This window comes from Sminthopsis crassicaudata, chromosome 5, assembly GCF_048593235.1.
Source record: "Sminthopsis crassicaudata isolate SCR6 chromosome 5, ASM4859323v1, whole genome shotgun sequence".
NCBI classification, from domain to species: Eukaryota; Metazoa; Chordata; class Mammalia; order Dasyuromorphia; family Dasyuridae; genus Sminthopsis; species Sminthopsis crassicaudata.
In genome coordinates, this window is record NC_133621.1 from 164322929 (window position 1) to 164341921 (window position 18993).

General features: G+C 34.7%; 1 protein-coding gene across 26 annotated transcripts in view; it reads right to left on the bottom strand.

Moving 5' to 3' along the window:
• The window catches only part of CELF2 (CUGBP Elav-like family member 2), a 970051-nt gene that overhangs the window by 317385 nt on the left and 633673 nt on the right, over positions 1-18993 (bottom strand). The window lies entirely within an intron of this gene.

Here is an 18993-nt window from a genome sequence, read left to right on the forward strand (position 1 = left end):
ATTTGATCCCAGCAGAGTCTCAGAATATCGATAGAAAGTAGATGCATCAAGACAGGGCAGGAAGAAAAAAAGGAAAAGAACCTAAGGCAGGGAACATTATAAACATAAAACAGGGACTTGTTTTTTGAGCAAGTTATAAATTCAGGAATTCACATGGCATAAGTAAACAATGAATGGAATATATATGCATGTGAAATACTTTCATACTATGAAGGCAAATGAATTACTGCAAAGACAGTAGGTAGAATATCCCAGCAGAACTGACTGAATGTAATCAAATCCATGTAAGGCATTATGTTAAACACTAAAATAAACACAAATACAGCAACTATGCTCCTGAAATTTGCTATTTAGAAGAAAAGATAAGACACATACACACAGATAACTGAGTACATACATTTTGTTCAGTTTTGTCATACTCTTCGTGATCCCATGGACCACAGCATACCAATGCTCTTCATGGCATTTTTTGGGCAAAAATATTGGATTGTTTACCATTTCCTTCTCCAGCTCATTTTATAGATGTAGAAACTATGGCAATGAAATGATAAGTGGTGTGCTCAGGGTCACACAGATAGTGCCTGATGCCAGCTTTGAACATGTCAGCCAACCAGTGCAATGAATGGAGCATTAATCCGGGTGTCAGGAAGATCTGAGTTCAAAGCTGATCTTATACACTCACTAGCTTGTAACCTTGGAAGTCACTTAATTCTGTGTGCCTCAGTTCCTCATCTATAAAATGCTAGAGAAGGAAATTTTTGCTAAGGAAACCCCACAAAGAGTCAGATACAACTTCAGACTCCTGGCCCAATGCCCTATGCCACCTAACTGCCTCTGAGTACATAAAAGAGGTACAGATAAAATTCTATAGGAATGCAAAAAAAAATGAAGGATATCTTCTAGGTGAATTAAAAGCCAGATCTGTTTTTTTTTTTTTTTGTTGTTGTTTTTTTAAAGACCTTGGTCACAAGAAACTCTGTGGTCTACTTAGTTTCTTGCTTTTAGTGATTATATCTCTTCTTCTATGGACAATATAATCTCTTATGACTTCTCCAATTTACGGACAAAGAAATGACATTTTAATATCTTACATTTTTTTCTTCCACTCAAGATATATAAAAAAATCATTGTGTGTGTGTATATGTGTTTTAATCTATCAAATCTGCTTCTGGTTTTCTTTCTCAAAGCTCCTGTTTCCACATCAATGCAGGAGTCAAGAGTTTAGGACACAAACAATGTTCCAGTTCTCTACTAGTCACATTTACTGTGGTCCATTAACTCTTACTATTGCAATTCTGTTCCCTGCCCTTAACAGGAGACCATTTCATTAGGAAATCCTAAGAGAAATAAAAGCACTGAAGCAGCCCAGCTGAGTTGCAAAGGGTGAATATATTTGTTTAAGTACAGCCTGGATCTACCCTGATTCCCTATTACCTCAAAGTCCATGTATGATTAGAAAAGTCTTGTAGGGCTTTTATCCTACAAGAGCTCACCATGGTAGTAAAAGCAGTGGTTGTAGTATCATTTTTGTCCTTTATTCTTGAAGAGAACCATGACATCAGGGAGGTGATGTCATGATATGCAAATGAAGTGTATTTAAGTGAGGGAAGATCATGTAAGATCACTTGTCTCACTTTTCCCTCCACCATCTGGGTCCAGTAGCCAGGTATCAATCAGGACCACTGGAGATAGCCCTGGAATGGGAGATCTTGGCATTTTCAAGCTAAGGGTTTTTAACAAGTCTCAGTATGACTAAGGCCACACCCATTCAGTGATTAAGGTGAGGTAGCAATTGATGCAAAGAATGGCCTCTTTCACTAGTCAAAAGTTAAAAAACGTCTAAATAAATAAAAAATCTGGGAGGGTAAGACCATTTGGCTTTCTGGCTAAAACAGAAAATGATTGCTATTTCCATTCACTCTGAGTTCATCTGGACCCAAACAATGACCACTTGGGTTTTGCCTCAATCAAGAGATTTAGAATTAGAAGAGACCTTTAACAGCAATAATGTTGTAGGGCAACCTAAATGACCGTTCCAGAAAAACAAATAAATACAAAGATTCTATTCCAAAGGGATGAATTAAAAATTTTAAGACAGAGAGCTAATAGCATATTAGTGGTGCACATTATAAGTATGATTAGTAGCTAGTAGAAGAATTCAAAATCAAGCTATAGCAATATTTTTAAAGACAAAGGAGGAAAAGATATAAAGTTGGTGAAAAGTAGTTGTTGGAAAAGACACAAAAACAAAGTAAATAAAAATTTAGGGAGTAAAAAAGAGAAATAATTAAATAAGCAGAAAAAGGAGAAGATGAAGTGCTTTTCTAAAGGCCCTAGATGAATAGTCTTAACAGCAGAACTTAAAATTAAGAGTTCTTGCTCATAATTAGAAACTTAGGCTACCTAACACTACTTCCCCACAACCCAGCTTTTCTTTTTTTATAGTCATTAAGAAAATGCAATAACAGCACACCCAAAACAACCCCATTCTGTTGGTTGAACATGCTGAGATAAACTTAGTATGCAATCCAGTTGTCTTCAAAGTTTTATTTTATTAGGTATTTTTTAAAAGTCTAAGTTGTCATAAAGATCAAAGTTTTTGTGCCTACCAACCCAGGATGCTCACCTGTAGTCCAAGGGCCAGTGACATAATTTTTTAAGGTGCAGTTTCAAGTTGCTTCTCTATAACTGAAACACAGAGAATTTGTTTGTCTATCAAAAATATTTGGAAGGCTGAAGCTTAATCTTTTGGGGGGAGTGGGTAAGGAAAAAAGTCAAGATTTTTAGTAGAACAGTTTGTCCAAGGTTACATAAGAACATGGAGAATATCAAGAAGTTATTTTTTTCCTGCCAACTTTGCGTGGTAATAGGTTACACCCAGTATCCTACTCAATTCTGCACATATTTTGCAGCTCTTCTGGTTTCTAACACACAAAGACAGCATGTAACGAAGGGGTGGGAAAGGTCTCATTTTATTTCCTCTACAACATTGATCTAAATGTTATTATTTTTTACACCAGTACACATATACATGTGCATAATATTTTGTAGGTTAAAAAAAATTCACTTCACACACCTATACTCCGAAACCACAATTATAAGCTATGGAATAAGAAACAGATTGACTGAAGCAGAAAAGATGACAGTGCTCTGTTAGATATCAAGTAAAAATTTTTAAAAATTGGATTGTCCTTCAAGGAGAAAGAAGTCTGTGTTCTTAAATTCTACCTCAGATGTTTTAATGATGTGTTTTTACAGCTCAGTGGATCTTAACAAGCATAATATTGCCATCAAATGAGAGCAACCTAATTAGTTCCAGATGTTAATATTCCTTACTTTTTTTGGTGGGTGGGGGAGAGGCATAAAACAAAGATTCATGAAGTCTAAACACTTTCTCGTCATGAACAGCATTCCAAATTTAGTGCTCCAAGGGAATACAGTGGGTAATCTAACCCAACTTGTTCATTTTACAATGTAGGAAATTGAGTCTCAAAGAAACTAAGGGCAAGGTTACTCAGGAATAAGTGGAAGAAGTGGGATTTGAACATGAGGTTGCTATTGCAAATCTCTTGGACTTTCCATTTTACTATGCTGCCTTCTAGAAAATTATCCAAACTCAAATGATAAGATTATCAAAAGCAAGAGAAAACATCAATTCTGCTTACCCAAATCTACAACATGTTCATGGATTCACATTTACAAGACAGTAAAATAGATGCCTGTGAAACTCAAAATTGCTTGCAGTTTTTTTTTTAAAGGAGTTAAACATCTTTGTAGCTAGTGGTGCTTATAATCTCTAACAACCAACTTCTACCCTTTCTTTTGACAGTGTCAGAAAGATTAATAACTTCCATTATTAAAACAATTCCTTGACATTTTCTTGTGCCTAGAAAAAGTGGCATTTCAGAGAGTTGCTAAATGGAATGCAACTTTTCTAGGCAATAAAAAAAGAAATAAGTAAAAGTTTCAGTAGAGGGGTGAAAGTTGGATGTTTAAAATTTTATGACTGTAGAATTCAAAATTGTTTCCTGTGACAGGTAAAGAGAGGAGAAAGCTCTCTAAAATTCTGACTTAGGCAGACAAACCCTAGAGCAATGTCTTCATTTTTGGGTGTCATATTTTAGGAAGGACAATGAAAGGTTGGAAGCATGACTAGATGGTCCAGGATGACAAAAGCCCTTGAGAACATACCATTTGAGGGTCATTTGAAGGAATTGGGTTTGTTCATTCTAGAGCAGAGTAGACTTAGGGAAGATGTGATAGCTGTTTTCAAGGAACTAAAGAATAAGGAAGATAAAATACTTTTACTGAGACTAATGAAATAATCTCCTAATTGGTCTTTCTGCCTCTGTTCCCTTTAGCTCTCCAACCCATCCTCCACATAAATTCCAAATCATATTCCTAAAATATGAGTCTGACCCTATCATTCCCTAGCTCAAAGACCTTCAGTTCTTATTGCCTTCTCAGCTTGGTACTCAAAACCTTCCACATAAGGTTCCCACCTATATTTCCAAATTTATTTCATATTACTTCCACTAAAGCAGTCAGTCTACATTGGCTACAATATTCAAATTTAACAGTTTCTCAAATTTAACATTCTGTATCCTCTAGCTTCATCTTTTCATATGCCATTTCTTCTGCCTGGAATATAATCCCTCTTTGTTTGTCTTTTAGAATCCCTAGCTTTGTCAAAGGCTCAGCTCAAGTAAGCAAGCACTTCATCTGAGAACAGCTTCCAGATTTCCCCAGGTGGGAGTATTCTATCCTTCAATTTTCTCATATTTCATTAATTTACATTTACATGTTGTATAGTCCTCAATGTAATTTTCTTAAGGAAAAAACATTCAGTTTCTTTGTATCTCTAGAACTTTACATAATACCTTGAAGTTGGCAATCAATGGCACATGAGATAGAGCACTGGATTTAGAATTAAGAAGACCCAAGCTCAAATATGGACTCAAACCCTTACTAATTTTGTACTCTTGGGAAATTAGCTTAATCTCTCCCCTCTCTCAGTTTCCTCATCTGTAAGAAGAGGATACTAACAGCATTTGTCTCTCAGAGTTCTAAAGATCAATAAAGCTAATCTGTGTAAAATGCTTTACAAATCTTAAAATGCTATAAGTGCTAGTGATGATGGTGATGATTTAAGGAGGCTCCATTCAGAAGGAGCCCTATCATAGTGGATGAATTTAAGAAGAATAGGGTTCAACTTATGCTATGAACATCTACTGAATATGTGCCCCTGGACAGATCATTTTGCCTCTAAAGGAGGTTGGCTTGAGTAATTGTCTGCAAGGAAAGGTGCTTATTTGTCTACATTGTTAAAGAGAGTTTCTTCATCAGGAATTCCCTATACAAATGGAATCATAGGTCTTGTCCAAAAATATGCTAGCTATTGGCAACACAGTGATGGAAATGCAACCTTTTTTTTTTCTTTTAAAGGAAGAAGAAACAGACTCAGAGAATTGATATTATTTATACAAGGCCTGTGGTAATAGGAGCAGCCAGGATCTGAACCTAAGATCTCTAACATTAAATTAATACTCTCCCCATTATATCACAATGCATCAACAAATGAGAAAAGGGTAGGGACAATCTTTCCCACAAATAAGCAAATATATAGAGACTAAGGCAGAAGAATGAAAATAAAGAACAGAAGTCCAATTGAGCATGATGTAGACTACATGGCAAGGAAGCTCAGTCGGAAGATGGAAGACGGATTACCAAAAGCTTTGGATGTCATGGTCAAGGGCTCATGCTTTATTCACCAGGCAATTGAAGTCACTGAAAGTTTCTGAGTCAAGGAAGAACTTGGTCATTTGAATATATTAGAAGCATAACTCAGGCAACAATATGGAATTTGGCATGGAGAGGGAATAAAAAGGAAGGAGGAAGGCCTAATAGGAGACAATTAAAATAGTCTAGATGAGAAAAGCTAAAAGCCTCAATGGGTAGTTATAATGGAAGTGGAAATGAGAGGTTGCAAAGAATGGAGGTAGAAAAAGCGGTTCTGGCACCTGAATAGACATGTAGGGAGACACGCAGAATAGTAGGCAAGGAAAAAAAAAACTGATTCTGACCTATTATTCATTTACTCATTCATGCAGCAATTGCTTATTAAAGGCCTACAATGCATGAAATATCATCCTAGATTTTGAGGAATAATAAGATAATTAAGACAAGATTCCTAGCCTCATGGAACTTATTGTCTAAAGAGATGTAAACAAATAACTACACATCTATCAGGAAGACTAGGAAAATCTTTATGGTCACAAGAGGGATACAAAATGTTATTTAAAGCCCAGAGGAAAAATAAATCCAGTATATGAATATAGGCTTTCAGTAGTAACCCAATTGACAGGATTGCTAAAAGGATAACACTTTTGTCTTATATTCTTCAACATTTACCACCAAGTCAATACCACAGGTCACACATTAAATACATACTTCATTATGGGTATGTCATCACAAAGGGGCATAAATGAAATATATGTACCTGACAATATTACATAAAATTTTGAAATAAGGAAATGACTTAAATATATTATTTCATTAAAGAAAATCTCATAGAACTAGGAGGAAAATAAGTTGTTCTGTGAATATAGAATCTAAAGGACCCCAGTAAGAATACACAGATGGAAGAATGGAGCTCAATGAAAAGTAATGACACTAGAGGACTTGGCTTTTAGACCAGCTATGTTGGGTAAATTGTCTGCTTTGTTCAGTTTCCTCTTTTCTAAAGGGAAGTGTTAGACTGGATTGAAAGGCAAACACAAGGCCCACAGTACTTATGAGTGGGTTAGGGTGCAGGCAAGTCAGATTAAAATGCAATTGGGAAATAATTAACATTTTTTGAAAGTCAATAGTATATAGATTATAAATATTTTAAAACTATTACATAGTTCCCAGGGATCCTTATGTAGAAATTAGGGGCCCCTGTTTGTATTGGAGTTTGACACCCCTGAACTAGATGACTTCTTGTCTAGAAGTCATAAGGGCCAGTAAATATCTGAGTCAGGATTTGACCTCGGATCTTCCAGGTTTAGCACTTTCACTATTGCATCATCTAGCTGCCAAAATCTATTTGTAAATTTTTTGAAAGATGCAATCTGTAGATTCATTATATATTTTGACCTTGTATTATAAACAAAAACAAAGGGAAGAGGAAAACATGACATTTCAAATTCAGGCCTCCATTATTCTTTCCTGTTCTTTGTTACAGATTTGTTTCACACATTTACCTTTTCTTTTACCTGATTCCATTTAGTAATGGGTAAACATAAATAATTATAACAACAAAAAACCACATTTGGAGATCAGATCTACAATTTCATCAGAAATGGGTGCTCCTGGTGGATAGCTTCCTTGACCAAAGCAAATCTGTACCTTTTCTATAAGTTATCATATTAGCAGCCTGGGGAAATGAGAAATTAAAGACCTTGCCCAGAATCACATAGCCAGGCTACAAATTGCTTTTCTCAAAAAAAATTCTGAGTTAGGGAATATAAATATGATTTTCTTCATTTTACAGATAGAGAAACTGAGGTTCAGGGATATTGAAATAGTCTCATGGTCATACAGCTCATTAAGTATAACATACTAGAGATTTTTCCTGATTCCAAATTCAGCATTTTTCCTAATTTGCCATGTCAAAAGCAGTAATCAGTTCAAGTTCACTGGTTTAAGGATGTGTTTTATATTTTATGAGCTCTATAATAACACATTATTTTACTTTTTTTCCATAGTCCCTAAAATGTTATTTCAAAATTTTGAAAATTTTCTTTTTTTAAATTTCTTTTTTCCTCTACCAGAAAACATGGTTTTAAAAAGTAAAAAACAAAACATTAATAACATGAATTAGAGGAAAATGAAAATATTATAGAAACATTCATATGCATATGTGCAAGGTAGCAAACTATATACATCCATATACATATCTCTATCTCTATCCATCTTCTCTTGTATATTCTTTGAACTGCTAAAAACTTTTTCACTGCATTTTATTGTGACATTATCTCTATGAGATTATTGTACTGGGGTGTTAGTCTCAGCTCTGTGACCTTAGTCAATTAATTCAAACTCTGAATCCTCAAATTTCTCATTTGTAAAACAGACATCACAGAAACTGAGGAGTTCAGAAAGAACTTTGGAGACAATACAGGTCACTTATACCTGAACAAAATGGCCTCCAGAAGGCAAAATGGCCTTTACTTGAAGGCCTCTGTGAAGGGTAAACCCAGTGCTTTCCAAAGGAGTCCCTTCTGTAATTTTAGTTATTAAGTAAACCTTCCTTATTTCAAGATGGTTTTGGTCACTTTCCATTGCCCCTAATTCTATTCCCTGGGTATAAACAAAACGAAGCTGATCCCTATTTCACACAGCACTCCTTAAGAATCTTCACTATTTATTTCAGTGGGTTGTTCTGAGAATCAAATTATCCCCCCAAAAAGCATTTTAACTACAAAGGATCAAACAAATGGAAATAATTATTCATTTTCCTGGTTCTGCCACTAACTAGCTGTGTGACCTTGAAAAAGTCCTCTTACTCCTTTGGGCTATTCTTTTCTCATGTGTATAAAATGAACAGATTGAGTTAGTCTACCTCTCAAGTTCCATTCAGCTCTAAAATCCTATAGGCTCAGATGCTCAGTCTGCAAATGCATCAACTGTCAGATGCTACTGAGGTATTGGGAAGATTTGTTCAACTGCTTCCTCTCTCCTATCCCCCTTTATATCCTTTGATATAAGGGATGACTCTCTGGAGAGTAAAGTGGGAAGAGATACATTTGGATATGAAGGCAATGTCAAAATGAAAGCAATAAATGTTTGAGTTTTTTTAAACACTGTCAGAATTATAGTGATTTTTGTATCATAAAGGGAACTTGGGATAAGCAGTGCATCCTTAGTTGGAGAGTGGGTGGAGGTGAAGATGGAGGGGGACAGAAGAGAAATGGGGAGATCATCCCAGCTTGAAAGCTTTCCATTTTAACTTGGTAGCCTTGTTAATTATGCAATATGAGCTTTGTGATTTCTACACAGTAGTGTAGAAACAATACTACTGAAAGACTGTCAATGTTCTCCAAATTCAGCAACCTGGAGCTAAGCCCCAGTCCTCTGTCCTAGTTATAACTCTGATATGCTTGTATGCTTCATTTCCTAAGGGGGATTGGGAGAAATGCCCACTGGATTCTTAATGGATAAATAAGAATTTTTGCAAAGCTTTATCTATTCTTTAAAAAGTAAACTGTCCTATTTAAGATCAAGATCCTAGATTCTGGGTGATATACCATATTTGCCAGTAAGGAAACTGACCCAAGGAACAAAGAGCTGCTGGATCTCTGGGATATTTTGGGCAATAAGGATGTTTATACCATGTAATCATTAGACAAGCCTAAACTTAAGACTGGCAGAAAATGAACAGGAAAATATTGTTAGCAATTTTATAGAAGAGGGTATGTATTTGACTAATGTGCTGATTAACTTATTTCTGATGGCAAAGTTTTATTTGAGAAACACCTTCATTTTTCCTTCAGAACTTCAAAACTCAAAACAGCTATAGTAATAGGATGCTAGTTAAAGCAAATGAAAAGAATATCATTGTAGCTGAAACATCAGCAAGCACTAATAATCTGAGAAATTTATTTGAAATAGACAATAATGAATATGGCTGCATAATTGCATATTAGTTCTCGAATAATCCTCCCCAACCTCAATTATTTGATATCCTTCAGCACTAAATCTAGCTTTAAGTGAGTTGAATTTTGTTTGAACAATTTAGAATTCAGGAAAAGATCTGCTTTCTAGTCTTCTTCCCTCTCTATCAACTCTTCAGTAACAAAAATCCAAGATTTTTGGTTCCACAAGATTTGAAATGAAGAAAAACGCTTTTTAAGAAGCTCTTGAGTAAAGTATGAGCACTAATCATTCACTTCTTGCTCTTGAGGGTTTTTCTTTCCACTAAATATATTATTTTTAAGAGAGTCAAGAAAGAAAAAAGTGAATAAAAAAACCCTGTCATTCCCTAGAGCAGATGAAAATGATATGACATTTGGGATCAGGACAGGCATGAAAATTAGCACTGGGCCCACGTGCCTGAGATATAAAAGAAACCAGGGCAGCCTTAATGAGAATCAGGCAGTGAGCTTAATGAGAACCTTAATATATTCTGCCTTTCTTTATATTTCATTATATCTTCTGTTTCATAAGAATAAGCCACTCAACAATAATTCTTTGAATGCCCACTATATGTCCACTAGGAACAGCTAAGTACTACATAAGATGAGAAGTGATGTGGGATCAAGAAGTCATAGATTGTAGAACTGAATAAACTTCAGAGGTTGTTTTATTCAATCTGGATTTTATATGTGAAAAGCTGGATGGCTTAAGTCTATAGACCAAAAGTCTAGAGCCCGTAAGTACTGTAGTCAGTTTGTCTTTCCTGAATGCTTGTGGACTTCTTTTGAAATTCAATGCACTTTTTTCTTTTTACTCAACAACACTGGTTTGTCAGCATCACTATGCTAGAGTATTAAAGAATGGACATATGCCAGAAGAAAAACTGGATCATTAGAAGGTAGCAATCCAGGACCAATGATATGGAAAGAGAGCAGAAGCATTCGAATGACATTTAAATTATTGTGAACATAAGCCATATAATCCCATCTTTATATGAATATGTCTATGCTGAAGCTGTCTTTTCTATGCCTACATGGGAATCATAAACTAATTTACCATTCCCACCCAAATCTGATTCTTCCTTATTTATTCAATGAATACCATCATTTTCTGGTTATTTATTCTCCAGCTCTGATCTCTAAACACATCTTGTCTATATCCAAAACATCTTTGCATCTGTCCACCACCCCTATAAGACTCTTATTACCCACACCTATGTAACTGTTATTGCCTCCAATTGATCTTTTCATCTCTAGTTTTTCTATCTCTAAAGGATTGATTGCTAGAAGATCAATGATTTATAGCTTGAAGGAAGATTAGAAATCATCTCTTCCAAACTAAGAAAAACTGAATTTGAATCCAAGGCCTCTTAGGCCAAACCCAGTACTCTTCATATCCAACCATGTTACCACTCATACTACTGAGAAATTATTCTTCCTTTTATGCATTCTTCTTCTCAAAACCCTTCAAGTATTCCCTACTGCTTAATGAATATATTCAGGGACATTCTGGTAAATATTTAACATCTAGTTCTCTTGAAAACACACGAATTTAATCTGAATTATTTTTCTTTTTACAGTTTTTACACTTTTTACAGTCAAGACTATTAACCAAATAAATCAAATCATGATCTGTAGTTTGCTTGGTTCCAAGTTATAAATGCTTACAGTCAAAAATTTAAAACTCACAGAGTCAGAATGAGCTGGTTCCAGCCCACCACTGAATAAAGTTAATCTTCCTTAGCTTAGCAGTTAAGACCCTCCCAAATCTTGTTTCAGCCTACCTTTACAACCCCAGTTTACACTGCTTTTGCCATTTCGCCATTGTTTGAAATGCCATACAATCTAGAAGACTTGCTCTCATATCTTCTTGCCTTTGTGCCCATGAAGCCCCCTATTTCTGGTTATCCTTTCCACCATTTATGTTTAATAATCTCTTACTTATCTTTCCTAATTTGGTCAAACCTCCTTTATGAAAGCTATCTTGACTCTTCTAGGTAGAAATAATATTTGATTCCTAGTCTCATGAAGTGCTTTGACAATACCTCTCTTATGCTTGTCTGTTCTATAGTAATTTGTAATGTGTCATATCCTTATAACTACATGGAAAGATCCCTTGAAACTAAAAGGGTTTTTTTTTTGAGTAGGCAAGGAACAAAAATACTTATTGAATCAAAAAAATTTAGGATATATGAGTAGGAATTACAAATATCTGAGATGAGGAAGAACAAACAAAACAGCCCCATGGATTGTAAAATTCTTGAAAATCAGCAATCAGTAGTTGAAGCACCTTGGTGGATTAGAGATAGGGCTGAAGTGAAGAAGAAAATTGCTTCAGATACTTAGAAGCTGGGTTATCCACTTAATCTCTCTTAGGTTCAGTTTCCTCATCTGTAAAATGAACATTTAATAATAGCATCTACCAGACAAGGTTATTGTGAAGATCAAATGATTGTGTGTATGCATAATGTGTTTTGAAAACTTTGAAGCATTATATAAAATCAGCTATTTTTAAATAGTTGTTTTAGCAAGAATTTCTATCACTTATATTTATCCTCCAAGGCACTATGAAGTGGGCTTATTGAGCTAGAGCGTGAAAGCTTGTTACAGATCCATGTTGTACATTTTACAGATAAAGTGAGTGATTAGAAGAAGAAACTTAATGACAGAAACAATAAACTGTAAGTGAAATTTGAATTCAGGTCTTCTACTTAAAAATCTAATATTCTTTCTTGTTTTGGTTTTTTGGTTTTCTTCTGTTTTCTCTTCATCCTTCCATGTCCCAGACTCAGTTTCTCTGTCTCACTCAAGTCAAAGTTTAGTAGTTACAATAGTGATTCTACTGCTGCTCTGCCAGAAGTACTAATCTGCTGTTACCAACCTGTGCCAGACTGCCTGCTTCTTAGGCAGTCTGGTGTCCCTTTTTCCACCATTTTTGGATTCACAGGGTCTCACCATATTGGTGCTATATTTAATGCAGATACATAATCACTTTTAATATTACTGGAGTTCAGAACTCCCAAGTTCAAGGGTTGAAATGTTCAGCTCCAGCCTCTTACAAACCAGTGTTACAGAACTGTGATATCTCTACCAGCATCCAATGTTCTTTCCACTGCACCAATTAAAATGAATTCAGGTTGTGTAAAGGGATATATCTGTACATCTTTCTATCTATATGTAGATGTATGTATGTGTACATGTGTATGTGTGTGTGTGTGTGTGAGATTTTTTTTCAATGTTTAAAAGGTAGTACTTTAGGGGTTAAATTCAAATTATGAATGAATGAGTACACTGATCAGGCTTGTTGCAAAAAGAATTCTTTGGACAACTTTGATTGCTACAGGAATAGCACTTCTCATTTTTAAGAAATTATAAATTTATCTGATGCCCTAAAGGGATCTTTATTAGTATGACAGTGTAGCTTAGGAGTAGTTTTAGTTCCAGACTGAGACACCCAATGTGGCTAAGATTTAATGGTTCTCTCCTTCAAGGGACTATGAACAAGGTAAAACATCCTCTAACACATCAAGAAAATGCCCTCAGGGTTCCATATAAAATTATCATAAAGCACTAAAATGTGAAAAACTGAGGGAGGAAATGCTGGAAAAGGTAGGAGAACAATAAAGATGACATTTTATTGCTATATTTAAAGCTTTTTCCACAATTTACCTGATAGTCATCCTAGAAAGCAACAGTGCATTTCCCCCAGCAAATATGATATTAATTCTAGTCATTCTTGGTGATTGCTTATATTAGAATGAGTGAATGAGGAGATACCTGGGAAAAATCTGGACAAGCTCCAGTTTTAGACCCTATCAAAAATCCATGGCCCATAGTTAAAAGACTATGTTAAAATAAACAAATGCAATCTTAAACACACATGGAAATCTTAGGAGGTTGGTGAAATTTAGAGTCAAAATTTAGAAAATGACTTGAACATTGGGGTGCTTTTGATAGGATCCCCAAGGGTTTTTTTGCATGCATGCATGCATTACATCAAATTCTTCACACACTATATACACACATAAGTGAGATCTCTATTAATAGAACTGTGGCAAGAGATCATTACATTAAAATTTATGATATCCTGGTGTATTATAATAATAGGCTATTATCATGCACTTGGTTAATAGGGTCCATACTGTTATAATGTGTGAAAACCAGATTGAGCAATAAAAATGATAATATAATCATAATCTTTGGTACTCCAAAAAAAAATTATAAGAGGTGTCTCAAAGCACCTAACTAGTTCAATGAAGAAACTATGGCTCACAGAGACAATGGGGCTTACCTAAATTTTTTTTGGCATACATTTGTAAAGGCCTTTGGCTAAAATGAATGTATGAATGCATTATATATGTATGATATATGTGAATATGAATTATGTTTGCATATTGTATATTTTAAAAGTTCAATCTATATAGGACAATTCTAAGATTGAACACAAGGAGAAGAATACAATGACAATAATAAATGAGAATTTCTGGGGAAAAATGACTGGGTCACAAGTTGTGCTTTCCATTGAACAGTATCGTGGAACAAATATCAGTAGGCACTTAGGAGATCGGGGGCTTTTTTATACTAGCTGGCAATGTATGGTTTTGGACAAATCATTGAATTTCTCCAAGCCTCAGTTTCCTTGTATGAAAAATAAGGCAGTTGCAATAAGTAACCCCTAAGTGCTCAATATGCTAGAAATTCTATGTTTTTATGATGATTGAAGGAATTGGGTGGGAGGAAGCATATTGTGTATATAACAAGCAAAATAGTTATATATAATAGCATACTTAATAGAAAAAAGGAATTAGCAGACATGTTTGGGGATGAGAGTGGGCACGGAAGGAAAGGGTTATTTTGAGCACAATGCACAGCAGTACTATATAAGGTAAATCAAACCTAGTTACTTTATAAAGGAAGGGAGAGAGTAAAGAACAAATGATAACATTTTTGTGGGGACTTATGTTTAAAAATATCATTTGGAAAACTCTTTGCACTTGTGTGTGTGCGTGTGTGTGTGTGTGTGTGTAAACATGGCTGCAAGACAAAGCTGAGTAACATACATTTTCTGATAGAGAAGGAAACTAAATGAATTTACTTATTGTTTGAAGAAACATCAATGGTACTTTTCAAAGTCAAAAGAAGAACTGTTAAATCATTTGTATGTGAGAAGAGCCCAAATCTCCTGGAACCCAGTCCTCTGCTCCACCTTCTCTGTGACCTACACTTCAAAGAGTTCTAACCTTAGAGTGCCCAGTTTAAAAAAATCACAGAACTTAAAAAGCCATTTTGCTCAGCTCAATTTGGCTGCGGAATGAATACAGTGCATATTCTGAAATAGGAGCAGAAATGGGGTGGGAGAGGAGAACAAAGATTGCTTTTCTATTCAAAGAGATAAAATTACATTTATCTCTTAGGATTTATACATAGTGCATGTAGAGGCAAACCCATTAGACTTTTTTTTTTTCCTGTTGGCCAATATAATAACAGAATGCTTTTTATTTTTACTCCTTTCCTAAGATCCTATTTTAGAATGGACAAAACATGCATCCTGGATCTGGAAATTATATTGTATTATTATTTTACTAGTGCCTTACTATGCATTCAAGAGAAGCATCTATTTTGTGTCTGAGATTCCTCATGGGGATGTCAATAAATAGAGAAAGTGACCAAGACCAGGTATGAGCTCCATATAATAACATCCACATCATTGAGATAATAACCATCCCAAATTTGGGAGAAGAAAGAATTGGGGTTAGCTCAATATATCAATTAAAATATTTTATTTTCAATTCATGGGGCAAAAGAAGTTCCATAACAGGTAATATAATAATAAAAAAAAGATGATTGCACATGAAACTGCAAGTCTACCATGTACAACTGGCTCTTTTCTCCAAATATACAAAGGTGTCAGGTAATGTTCTTTTCTTCTCTCTTTTATTTCCTTCCCTTTTCTAATACCATCCCTTCATATATCAATTTATGCTACTGACACACAGTGCACAAAATTTAAAAGTAATTCCTTTTCTGCCCTACAAGGGTGTTGCAGAAGTCCTATTTTGTCCACTTGGAAGAAGAGTTAACAATGTCCCTCCATATAAACTAAACTATACAGAAGGTTCCAGATAAAACAGATTATTATATTCCATATAAAAGATGGTATAGAAATAATCCTAACTTACCCTAAAGGGGATATCATAATAACTAATAAAAAATTAACACAATGCACATTGCCAATAAGAATGCTCATCTAACTAATTGTTATTTTTATTTGCATAATAGTTACATGATTTTCAGTGCGATTGTTTCTATATGGAGGGAAGGGAGTCTTCCTACTACCCACTACTTTCCACTGCCTAGTACTGATTGAGGCTGACTGCTCATATTCAGAAGATTAGAAATTAACCCACAATTTGCCCTTGAATCAGCACTTTTTTTCCATAGCTACTGTTTTTTCATCTTGCATTTTTCTAGACGTGCCCCACTTTTTGACAGTCTGAACTTCACCTCTGATGAAGAAAATCCCCTAATTCTTATTAATATCAGCAATGGTCAGTAATGGCGGCAGTGGGCCAACAGAAGTAACTAGAATAAATTACCATGAAGGGAGGAGAGTAAACAGATGATTTAACAAAGCTCTAGGAGAAAAAAAACCTGAAGAGAGGTGGTGCAAGAGGACTTAAAGTGTCTAAAATAGGAAACTACTTTGGGGGAGGTACAATAGAAATGAAAATTGCCTAGTTCTCTACAGTCTATTACTCAAATCTATGTGATAGTGACAAAAACTAAAATCATATAAGGCAAAAAAGGAAAAAAAAAGATAATACTGAATTATAAATAGCAAACAAAGCAATGCAAAAAAATTACAACACATCCTATTACTGTCATGGTAGAAGTGCAGAATAAATTGAGTTTCCTGATGGCTGGGATTTCTGTTGCACTCTAATTAAAATTCCATACAAATTATGCATTTAGAGTTTCCATAAACTGTTGTTACTTTTATTACATGACACAATTTGCCTGGCATGGAAATGTTAGAGCATTAGAGTTGTATCATTACAGAGGATTAAGATCTTATCAAGCTCTAAACATGAAACATTATGATGATACAATAGAGAACCTGTAATATGCTCTTGTTCTCCAACATGCTCACTCTGTAAGTTTTATTAATGTTTTCTTTGAATTATGGGTTCATTTCTTGTTGGAGACAACTATAAACTAGCCAAGAGTTCAATAGAAAGTTGTTGCTTACATCCCCCCCCTTCTTCCTCACTCAAAGTGTGATAGTAAATGAAGGACTGGCATGGGAGTGATTTAATCTCATTATGCCCTAGTTTCTGAAGGTATGAAAATATGGAATACATAGTCAGTTCAGCTGGTAGCTATTAACCAACTATTGCATGCCATGCACTGTACTAAGACAAGGAATACAAAGGAAAGACAAAAAAAGTCCTTATCTCAAGGAGTTTATACCTCTTTCTAATCAAAGGTATTGAAAATAGGAGAATTAATTCTAACCATTCCTCTAACAGATTCTATGCTCCTTAGAAATTGCTTCAAATGCATTTAACTCTCAACTACCTACTTAAAGATTATTCACTTTGTTCTTCAATTTTTTTTATCTCCAATTAGCTTCTTCTGGATACTTAGAATATTTCTGGGCCACCTCTCTATTTTAAGTTCAAAATACTTAGGCTAATAAAATTAGCCTAAGCAAAACACAATTTGGAGGATAATGCTGTTGCATTACTCAAATTAAAAATTCCATTTCAAAGTAAAATAGAAATGAATTTTAATTATCTGTTGTTTTGAATAACCCAGGCCACCCCTTTCTCTTTTATTATCAAAAACTACAACTTAGTAAAGGTACTTTTTTTTTAAGCCATAGCTTTGATGCTTTCAAAGGCTATAAAAAGACAAAACTATTTAAAAAAATCAAGTCCTGTAACTGAGAATCACAGCTCCAGAAGGAACCATAACAGATCCTTTAATCTAACCACCTTACTTTGAAGGTGAAGGAAATAAGGTAAGTGATTTATACAAGGCCACAATGCAAATTTTACTTCCCTCTTGCAGACTTTTAGCCTATTACAGCATTCCATTTCCCACATTTAAGTTTTATGTCATATCTTCACAAAATCTCAAGAATTGGAACGAACCTGAGAAAACATTTAGTCCAACCCAAACATGGACATGAATTTAGTCTATCTACACCCCAGCTTCTTAAACTGTGGATTTAATTTAATTTAACTGTGGATTCTTAAAACTGACTTCATAAGGGGCTTCATACTATGCGTAGAAGTCTCAAAATTATGATTCATTATCAGTAACTGTTTGATTTGGATATCTACTTTATCTATATATATGGGGTTGTGTAAAAATTTCTGTGACAAAAAAAGGTTGACTGCAGAAAAAATTTAAGAAACCTTGATCTATACCATTCTGATCCTAAAGCTTAAATACCTACCTTATTACTGTAATAATGATAGCAATAGCTAGCATTTGTATAGCAATTCAAGGTTTTCAAAACACTTTACATTTATTATCTCATTTGAAACAATAACCCTGTGAAGGAGGTGCTATTATTTCCCCCATTTTACAAATGGGGAAACCGAGGCTGGGAAGTTAAGTGACTTGTCTAGGGTCACAAAGCTATTAAAGATTTGAGACTGGATTTGAATTCAAGTACAGTTTTTTCAGTTGCTATATTAAAAATAATTACAATATTTCAAATTTAGAACAAGCATGGATGTATTTAAAATAGTTTTTAATTACTGCTTCTAAATGAGAAGTATATTTAAAAAAGTGGATTCGGAACCAAAAAAGAAAGGGCAGGATACATCTAAGTGACATAGGCAATAGAATCCTGGCCCCTGGAGTCAGGAAGATCTAAGTTCAAATGTAATCTCAGACACTTACTAGCTATATAATCATCTAACCCTGATTATCTCAGTTTCCTCATCTGTAAAATGGGCTAGAGAAGGAACTGGCAAACTACTCCAGTATTTTTGCCAAGAAAACCAAGGGTCACAAAGATGAGAACATGACTAAAAATGACTAAACAACCACCAACAAAAAAGTCTTTACTGTATCAACAACCTACACATTTAGAATTGTAAGTTGAAATAAAATCCATACATATAGTTAGATAGCCTGAGAATAGAAGCCCTATCCACTTAAAAAAGAAAAACCACTACATGTAGTGACAGTGATGAAATCCATTTAAAATTGGAGTCCTAGTTTTAGAATTCAATTAAGTCTAGTTTCATGATCCCTCTAATTGATGTTACAAAAGTTGTCTAACTTTGTCCTCTAACTT